Source organism: Benincasa hispida, chromosome 9 (genome assembly GCF_009727055.1).
Source record: "Benincasa hispida cultivar B227 chromosome 9, ASM972705v1, whole genome shotgun sequence".
NCBI lineage: Eukaryota > Viridiplantae > Streptophyta > Magnoliopsida > Cucurbitales > Cucurbitaceae > Benincasa > Benincasa hispida.
The window spans coordinates 70533069-70544145 of NC_052357.1; positions in this window are offsets into that span (position 1 = coordinate 70533069).

Here is an 11077-nt window from a genome sequence, read left to right on the forward strand (position 1 = left end):
ATCATCAAATGAGACTATTTAAATGTCATTCTTTTGGCATTCACCTCTGATTATATGTAACGTCAGCGATGTCAGAACTGTTTCCGACACTCGAGGTTGTAGAGTGTCAGACTTGAGTGTAGCTCAGTTATTTTTCAATCGATTTATATTTATCAGCTCCACTGGTCGACCTGAACATCGCAAGACAATTACTTTTCTTTTGAGATGGGCTCCCATTACCTTTTGCTTCCTCCAGGTACCCTATGGACTTGGGCATTGCTCATTGGACTCATAGTGAGTATAAGATTGGCTCAAGAATATCTTATACTCACTAACATCAAATCCTTTCGTGAGTATAATGTATTTTTGGATTGATAAATCACAGCCTATAGACACTACTTCTACCTTCAAATTTATTCCTTTATTATTTTTTTATTAATGATTTAAAAAAACTAAGCTAAATTTTAAAATCTAAAAAAAATAACTTTTAAAAGCGTATTTTTGTTTTTAGAATTTGGCTAAAAATTCAACAATTATACTTAAAAAAGATGCAAATTATTGTAAGAAATCGAGAGGAAATAGACTTAATTTTTTTTAAAAAAAATAAAAACATACATATTAACCAAACGGGCCTAATTTTCTTTTTAGTTGTGAGCCATAATGAGTATAAGACATTCTTGAGCTAAACAAAGGGTGATCCTTCCACTTCTACTCCTTAGGCCAAACATATTAATAGTTAATATATTAATAAGCAAAATATTATATTAGAATTTAAGCAACCAAGATCAAATCACACAACAACATAGTGTAAGAATCAAAATGATTCAAGAAAAAGAAAAAGAAATAACTGGTTCATTTGGATATCCCATTAGATCCGTCTCTTTGTGTTTCATTCTTTTCTTTTGTTTATGTACGATCACATCATGAAATTAAAGATACAAACTTAACTTCACATTATTTGCTTTAGCTCCAATAATATCAGCTAATTCAAAATAATGATAAAAAAAGTCAAACTTAATTAGAGCAAATAAAGGAATTAAAAACAAGAGGGTCAAGATATGCACATGTGGCTGTGACATTTCTTGAAAAGTCTTTTACCACAAGATGAGTATCATGCTATACAAGCCTAAAATCGCATCAAATTAATAGTTTTCTAGATTTTGGTGGATTTTTCTATATTTTAATTATTATTATTATTATAAACAAATCAATTGTAGCTTTAAATAACCAATTAATCTATTTTGTATAAAATAATTCCACAAAAATATCAGTCATGAGGCTACGTCCACTTAAAACTCCTTAATATATGGATTAATGCACGTTGAATTAGGCGTGACTAAAACTCCAAATATTGGGCAGTGCACATATAATTGAATGTAAAGTATGTAGGTTCCATACAGCTAGATTATGATGACATTTTTATTTTATTTATTTTACTATTTTTTCCTCTGATAATATTATAATAAAAAAAAATTGCTTTTATATGGGAATAGATGCTAATAAAGTTTGGATTTGTTGAGGAAACTTGAGTTTACATGACTTGCATTTTGATTTGTTTAAAAAAAAAAAAAAAGAAGCATATTATAAAAAAATTCAATTTAGTATAATTTTGTATTTGGTATGTAGGTTTATATTTTATTTTGTACCGTTAAATCTTAATTTTAAGAGTTAACATAAGTTTAAATAATCTATAAAATTAGCAAACTTATGAACGGAATGAAAGGATCAAATCTCAACATGAAAGCGCATGAACGCCTTATGTCATTGAATTCATTTAGAAATTATGGAGAAAAAACAAAGAAGAATAAACATAACTTAAATTTACAACATGCTTTTCAAGAAGAATTTCTAGGGATAAGATATTACTATCTTTGAAGATCGATCTTCAAACTTCTCTAAATCCTTGCAGGTGATCACGATCTCAGAAACTTCCTCTTCGAACTCGAACAAGACACTACCAAGATTCTTTCCCGCTATTCTCTGCAAGAATTGGGTTACGAGGGAACCCTTTTATTTCTGGAACAATAATGGAGGAAGAGATTTTACAGACAAAACACTTTTCTCCTTGTTGTGTGTTGAGGATTGAGAGAATTTTGTTTTTTCTTCTTCAAAGAATTAAGAGTGTGGCTGAGATCAAAATAATGATAACCACATAATAGGTTATTCTATATCCTTATTAGAGATGGGGAAGTTATTTTCATAAAATAGCTTCCCCTAACCAACCTTTTAACTCCCCTTAGCCATAGGGAGTTAAATTTTAACTAAACTTAAATTAAATTAAGCTTAACTAAATAAATAAATATTAACTAATCTAATTAATCCATATATATTTATTAAATATCATATATTTAATTAATATTACATTTAAAACATATTTAAATGTATTTCCTTCTCTAACCTATAGTTTAAATATGAATCTCATTCATATTAAATTTTAACTTATAGTTTTAATATGAATCTCATTCATATTATTTAATAGTTGAATCTTATTAAAATATATTATTCTCCTATATTATATAGTTTAATTTTGAATCTAATTCAAAATTAACCTTATAATAATATATCTATATACATTATATTAATTGTATCTAATACAATTAATGCACTTTCCCTTATTCAAATTTTTTAAAACTAATTAATCATTATAATACCCTTAGTGAGCTAAAGGGACTTAATGGATCTACAAATTAGAAATTCCAATGATACGAAGTTAATTAATTAAAAAAACTCTTTAATTAAATTAACTAACATTCATTAACTGTAAGTCATCCCACTAAAGACCCACATTTGTACTCTTCATACTATAGATATATTTCTGTGTCCATGAATATAACCGTTATTAATAAGTTGACCCTTCACGAATTGCTCCTAATTACATCTAGGTTAAAATTACTGTTTAACCCCTATAATTACCTCTTACTCCATAAGTACCATTGGTTCCTCTAATGAACAATCAATTTATAGTCCAATAAGAAATTAAATCCCTCTCGAGCCAGTGAAAGGGTGAGGTCTCATTGTTTAAGACCCAAAGTCAGCCCTTAAAGGAGCACTTCTACTTATCGTAAAGATAGGAAGGAGTGAATTCCATCTTGTGTAGCTATGTTCCCAGCTCCCTACTTGAATAAGCCCCCAAGATGGTAAACTATTGAGTCGGTGACACGGGTCACTTTCACCCATACAAATCAAAAGATTGTTCTCATAAACAGAAGTCTATAACTCACTCAGGATTGAGATCGAGTGATACAGTTATCATATGAAATGTTAATATTTTTAGTCAATTGGTGTTATAAAGAGAAATTAATCATTTCGCGGTTCGGTCTTATACAAACTTTTTGTATAGGATACCTCCACTTGTATGCTTTTACATAAATGATTTGGATTAAATAGTTTGCAATACTTACAACTCTTGCAACATTTACAAAGTAAGTTGTATACGCAGTGTCACCAGGATAAGGTACCCAACCTTATCCATATACTACAAACCTTCTAGATTATTACTTGAACATGATCCACTTGTATGTATATCACATACTGTCCAAGTTGCATAAAAAATCTTGGATCTTAATTTATTGGATTAAGTTACACAAAACTAAACTGAATAAAAATAACTTTTCATTTTATTGAATAAATGAACATTGTTTATACATTACAAGCTATGAGATTTAGGGCATAAATCACAACACTTAAAAGACACATAAATGCACATTCATTAAGATTTTATTTTGATATCTAAAGTTTTGAGATTATTGTTCTATTTTGATTCTTAAACTTAAAAAATATATTCAATCTATATAGGCATGATTTTGAATAAGTATGCATGCTATCGTGTTAATTTGAGCATATATATTGAATCTACTTTAGTCGGTCGAGTGTCTAGTATGGGTAATAAAGGAAAATTTCACAAAATAACCCATATATCAAAAAAATTTCTATGAATGACCTCTTCCTAAAAACTTATCTATGATTGACCTTTTGCCCATGTGAAATGTTAATTTAATGCCAAATTTAAAAAACCCTTCAAACTGCGCCACATTTCTTCTTCGTTCAACGATTTCTTCAGCTTTTCATTCAATATGTATTCAATGCAACACTAACATTCTATCAACGCATCTATTCCCAACTAATATTCCACCAATAGCATTGAATAACATTGATATCAAGAATGGAAGGTCACTTTCAGTTATTTGTTTTTCCATTGAACTCATCACAAAATTATCCCATTGTTCTCTTAGAGTTTCAGTACAACATCCTCATTGTCGATCACTTTCATCTTTGTTCATTTCATTGTGTTTTTTGGTATAGAGCAAGATTCTTTCGTCAGATCCAGAAATGGAGAGGATTTAAGTGATATTCTATAGTATTTCTTATCCCCTAGATCTTTTAATATTGAATGAACGATCATATTGCAATATATAGACGATCATTCATTACAATATAAACGCTCGTATAGCAATATATAGGCGATCGTTCATTACAATATAAATACTCATTTAGTATTATATAAACGATCGTTTAGTATTATATGAACGATTGTTTAGTACTATATGAACGATCATATTTATATAACATTTAAAAGATCGTTTAGTATTATATAAACGATCTTTTACATAATACTTCACAATCGTGTAGTATTATATAAACGATCGTGTATATAAAATCGAACTATCATTTAGTAGTATATACGTGATCGCGTATACAATTCTAAGAAAACACTTATAAATAGTTGGGCGATCGCTTATCAATTACTAGGCGATTTCTTAAAATTTGATTGGGTATTGCTTAAAATTTGCTAACCAATTGCATATTAATGACACTATTTCGCATCTTTGTACGATTTGATAGGAACTGGGACCAGTCAGGAAGCAATTATGTTGGAGATCATACCGAAAGGTATAAAGGTAAGAAATGAGATAACAGTCAGTAAATTAGTGAATATTATGCACCAACGATTGAATATCGATCTAGATATGTTTGATATACATATTAAATGTTGCTACAATCTATTGGTCTTGACTCCCCAGTTGATGATGAAGATCTTAGCTTCCTTTTAGAAGGTAGTGATGATCTCGGATGCCATTATTTATATTAGTTATACCTCATGAAATTCATGGAGTACACATTGAGAATATGTGCCAGCAATGCAATCCAACAAATCAACCCATTCCAATTAGTCAAAACTTTGAATATGCAATCGTTCCGACATGAAATATTTCCACCATGTCTTAGACACTGATTTCCAAACGATCATTTTGTTGGAAGGTACCAATGCGTAGCGGAAGAAACCAAGGTCCATAAGCACTTTAATTCATTAGTTTTGGAAGAAAAGAAAACATGCTTCAACAGAAAATAAATGGGTTTCATGACATATCTTTGAAGAACTTCCTTTAAGCTTTGATTCAGCTGCAAATCTCTAGACCACCCCAATATCTTCCCTACTATCTTCTTGGAGCTCAAGATTGAGTAGTGAGACTCAAAATAAGCTGGAATTAAGGGAATTTGGAGAAGCTCACAGCAGCAACCAAGTAGAAGAACAACCTTCTTCTCTCAATTTTTTCTCCAAAATTTTGTTCGGTTGCAATCACTTCAAAACACTCCAATTTCTTCAATATATTGCAATGCAAAGAAATTTTTTCCATGAGATGCAGCTCATGCTTGGAGTTATCTTTTCTTTTTCAATTTTATCTAAATTGATTTCACAAAACAATTTTAATTAATAAAACTGAAAATATTATTAATTTTACAAAATTAATTTCATAAATTAATTTTCTTTAATAAAATTAATAAATAATTATTTAAACGATTTAAATAATTCTAATTAATTTAATATCGAAGGTTAAATTAATTTTTACACAATTCCATCTTCAAATATTTAAATCATATTTAAATATTATTTCTCTAAATTCATTTAATTCTAATTCGAACACTTCAAATTATCCATTTACGAGCTAGTAAAGGGACCTCGCAGACCTACATATCATGGGCTCCAACGATTCGAGATTAATCGGCTAAACTCATTAGACCGATCTAACCCCCATTCGTTAACTAATGGGTGATTCTACGAAAGCCCATAGCTAAACTCCCCTCACTATAGATATATTATGTCCATACGATATAACTATGATTAGTAAGTTAACCATTCATAGGTTGCTCGTAATAACGGTTAGGTCGAATCTCTGTTTTACCCCTAAAATTACCTCTTGTTCCTTAAGTTCGACTGATCCCCTAATGAACAATTGATTTTTGATCCAATCAACAAATCGAATCCCTTTCAGGCCAATAAGAGGGTGAGGCCTTTTGTTCAAGACCCAAAATCATAACTTGAAGGGAATAACCTCTCTATTAACCCTAATCGGGTAGGAGTGAATTCCCTCTTGCACCCTATGTTCCTAGCTATTCATCCGGTCTTATCACCAAAATGGTAAGCTTATTGAGCAGAGAAAATTGGTCTACTTTCACCGTTTGCAGATCAAAGGATAATCTCGAACAAACAAGAGTTCATAGTTAGCTCAGGATTAAGGGTAGGTTACCTAGGTCATCACTTTGAAATAGTCAATCTTAAATAGTAAACAACATTATAAAGTAAGAGTGACTGGTTTCGTGATTCGATCTTACATAAACTCATTTGCACAAGACACCCGCACTCCTCATGTCTCAACATGAACGAATTAGGATCACTTCGTTTATAATACTTTATAACTCTTTGTAACAACTACAGAGTAGGCCGCATCCAATAGTGTTACCAGAATAAGGTACCCAACCTTATTCATATACTATAGATCATTTGACTATTTATTCGAACCTGATCCACTTGTATGTCTCCACATAAAGTTCAAGTACTCATATAATATTCAAAGGACTTAGGTTTGTTGGATTTCTAAAAACAATATATTCAACAACAACTTTATTGAATTCTCAGAATAAGTTCTAATATTTATAAACCACGAGTTTTAGGACATAAAACCCAACACGTTTAGGATTATATACATACATACCCCATATAGATGCTAGACTAATAGCTTTATTTTGTTTAGTTGTTGTTCTATCAGATGATGGTAAACAGTAAAGGTATCACCCATCTAACAAACCATGGTAGTCAAGTTCACCAAATCTTTGCGAACTTCTTTAATTTCCTCCCTAAGAACTTTTGTACGATTTGGAATGACGATATTTTGAGGACTTATGTTGCGTATTTGACAATTCATCATGTCCTCTCTTACCCTTCTCCTGGTTAGTTTGAACCAGCCTACGTGATTTGGGCTATATGGCACGATACTTAGTTACATGTTAATCTTGCTCACCAATATGGGGTTCATCGGATGGAGGGTGTTCTTGCTCCCCAATATGCTAATCGAACCCACCGTGTTGCCCAAAGGACTAATGGGTATCGAGAGAGTGATCATGCCCTCATCCTTCTCAATCCTTCTTCCTTCAACATCAAATTCTTCCAACTGGTCCTCCTTGTACTTTATCTTCTCTACGCTCAGTACAAGTCTTATCAAAATAATATTCTATACATAAGCGAATGAGTAAGTCAGAATGCATGAAACTATGATAGATGACAATAATTACTAAGTGATCGGTTATTTACTTTTTTGGGCTAAAACACATTCTTACTCACTGATTTATAAGATGGAGCACGAGAACAAGTCCATCTAAGAATTCTAGGAATTGCAACCTTGCTAACTTTGGTGGCTATGAACTTACTTGACATGGATAAAATTTCATAAGCCTAAACCTATAATATGGGAGCTTTGTTACACATACATAACACATAGATTAAAATGAAATGGAAATGAAAATGCATACCTGGAATGCAAGTGCAAATCCCTTTATGTAGTAATATGAGTCATAATGAGCATTTTCTACTTTCTTTGTCCTACATGCCTCCTTGTTCCCACACATGATAGTCTTCATACTATTCAATGTACATTTGAAAAAGAGGGACGACCAATCATAATGTTTAAAGACTTCAGGGTCACCGACAATCCCAAATGTCCTCACACCAAATTGGGTTTTCTTGTCTTTCTCAATCATCACCGTTTCGATGTATAATTCCAATGCAACCTTGACGACATCTTCATTTTTTGTAAAAGTAAACTTCTCGAACGTATTCTCCACATCCTTGCAAGAACTATCCTTATCATTTGGGTTCTTCGGTCCAAGAATGAATTGTCGCAGTCTCTCATTGCTTTTTCTCTTTCTACTATTTCTTTGGTCGACCACAACCCAATTATCAAATTAAAATCATCTTGGGAGAATGATACCTTCTTCCTCGGTATGTTAAATGATATAACGTCTTGGTTCACATCCGTTACCTTCCTCAACATAAAATGATGAAAAGGTTGCCCATTAAATACAAGATCTATGTCCAAGAGTGGACTAAAGGTCGTTGTCCTAAACATGATCATCTGCTCTTCTGTCAACTTATTTTTAATAACCAACACATTTTTTGTGGACTTGGCAAGAAACTGAAGCAGGAGAATATTTTTTAGTAGGGACGACCATCTTAGCAACCCGCAACAAATGTATACATTACCACAATAAGTGAATTATCTCTTAAAACAACTAAATGATCACATAAAAAAAAAAACTAAACAATCGTATAATAAAAACTAAACGATTGCATGATAAATAACTAAATGATCACATTAGGGGTGTTCAAAAAATCTGGTAACCCGACCAACTTGACTACCCAACCCAAACCGCAAAGGTTAGGTTGGGTTGGGTTGGGTTAAAATTTTTTAAAAATATTAAATTCGGGTTGAGTCTCGAAGTACCCCATTTTAGGGTCGGGTTGACCCGACCCGATACTATTATATATAATAATAATAATAATAATAATAAAATAATAATAATAATAATAATAATAATAATAATAATAATGAAATAAAACATAAAACCGGCAAACCGAGGCGCAAGATCGGCAAACCGCCTTTGGTAAGCAATCGTGTAGCATTTGGTAAGCGATCGTATAGCATTTGGTAGGCGATCGTTGTAACAACCCAGATTTGTACGCATACAGGAAATTAAATGTCAAAATATAAGCAAGACGAAATTTTATTTAAGGGGTGGAAATTTAGAAGGAAAAAAAAAAGAAATTATTCATTATCCAAAAATAATGAATAAGGAAGCAGAATCAGGGAGGATTAATTGGAAGTTGAACGTTAGCTAATTCAGGAGACAATGGGCAGTAGATAACTTTTTGTTTGAACACTACTCATTGGAAGAATTGGGGGTGAATTAATTGCCCATATACTCTTAAAATTTGGAGAGTTAAAAGAGGAAGTGGAATCCACAACAGTGAGCAACCACACGTGAAAACTAGCGAGATTGGAGAGAACATTGGAGAGAGCGAGAGTAAGAGAGCGAGATTCTTAGCGAGACAGTAGGAGAGAGCGGGAGCGAGAGCGAGAGCGAGACAGCGACGGCGACAGAAGAGCGAGAGTCACAAGAGCAAACCAGCGAGAAAGCTGGAGGAGAGAGATTCTGAGAACAGAAAGAGCGAGATTTGGACAGAAGCATGGATTATGCGTTGAATTTGGCCACGATCTTATAGATTATACATGGAAAAACCCTAAAATTGAATAGAAACAAAGAATGATGACGTAAGGGCAAACATTAGTCAAGATTAGGTGTCTTATTGAGAGGAATCCTTAACCCTAAGTAATTTTAAAGAAGCCACCTGTAGGATGATTTGTCACACTAAGAAGAGCTGAAAACTACTATAAATAGGACCCTTTGCCGAAGATTTAACCCATTCTCAAACAAATCTCAGTAACAAAAAATTGTGTGAAAGAGTAAGTGTGAGTGAGGAAGTTCTGTGAGGCTAAAAGAGAAAAGCTCGAGTAAGGTGCTGCCCAAATTCTCCCCAAATTTCCTTCTAGTTTAAAAAGGAAAAACTCTACTGATCAAATCATAAAGAATAATAAGGAATAACTAGATCACATTAAGTAGTTTATCTCACCCTCTCTTTAAATGTTCTATGATAGTGTACCTTTATTATGTTGCATGATTATGTTAATTGTTATATTGCATTACATGTTTAGAACACGTTTCTCTACAAACGACCCCATGCATTATGTTTGTTCACGATTACGTTAAAATCAAGTTTTAATTAGGTGTAAGTTATGCTTCCAGTCTAATCTTACGTTTATGTTAATGGTTTATGTTGGATGCGACTCTGGCCCTACTGACTGCATGACCCGCTAATCATCAGATGGGTTAGTTTCCGCTTAAGTCCTCATCTTTCTATCAGGGCGGGGAAATTTATGCTTCCAGGGCTGGCAGGGCATGTATGGTTGCATCCCTCTAGGCCTAATCTTATGTTATGTTTACGCTAAGGACTAGTAGGGTATGTATGATTGCACCCCTCTAGTCCAATATTATGTTTATGCTAATGGTTGATGTTGGATGCGACTCTGGCCCTACTGACTGCATGACCCGCTAATCATCAGATGGGTTAGTTTTCGTTTAGGTCCTCATCTTCCTATTAGGGCAGAGAGATTTATGTTGGAAGCATAACCGACCACCATATGTTATTATACATTTTCGGTCCCAACCATATGTTTTCATGACATGCTGCTTGTGATTGTGTATTTGGTCACTACCCTACGTGAGAACTACTTACTGGGTATATTATATACTCATCCTATATTTTTACAGACTTTGTAGGTAAGGACACAGCGTAGATGGCAAAATTGGACGTCGCTCAAATGGTCAACCATCAAACTCACTATTATAGGCACATGCATTTTGTACCACCATGCTAATGTTTTATGGATCCTGGTGTTTTGATAAATAAACTTTTTATATAGTTTTTCTATCTAATTAATAAAATTTAGATATGTTCTTTGAAATTTTCACCAAAACTCATCTCATGATAGAAAAGTCTAAGTATGCATGTCGTAGCGGTCGGATCATAATGTGTAAGGATCCGGTCATTACAGTATGGTATCAGAGCGTTTGGGCCAAATAGGCTCTATTGCATTAGAAGAGTTGTGGTGTTTGATGGTTCGGCCTGTTAAGTGATGCCCATAGCTACGCCAAATACGCTGGTAAGTGAAATTTTCGAACAAGTAATTTAGTAAATAATTTAGTA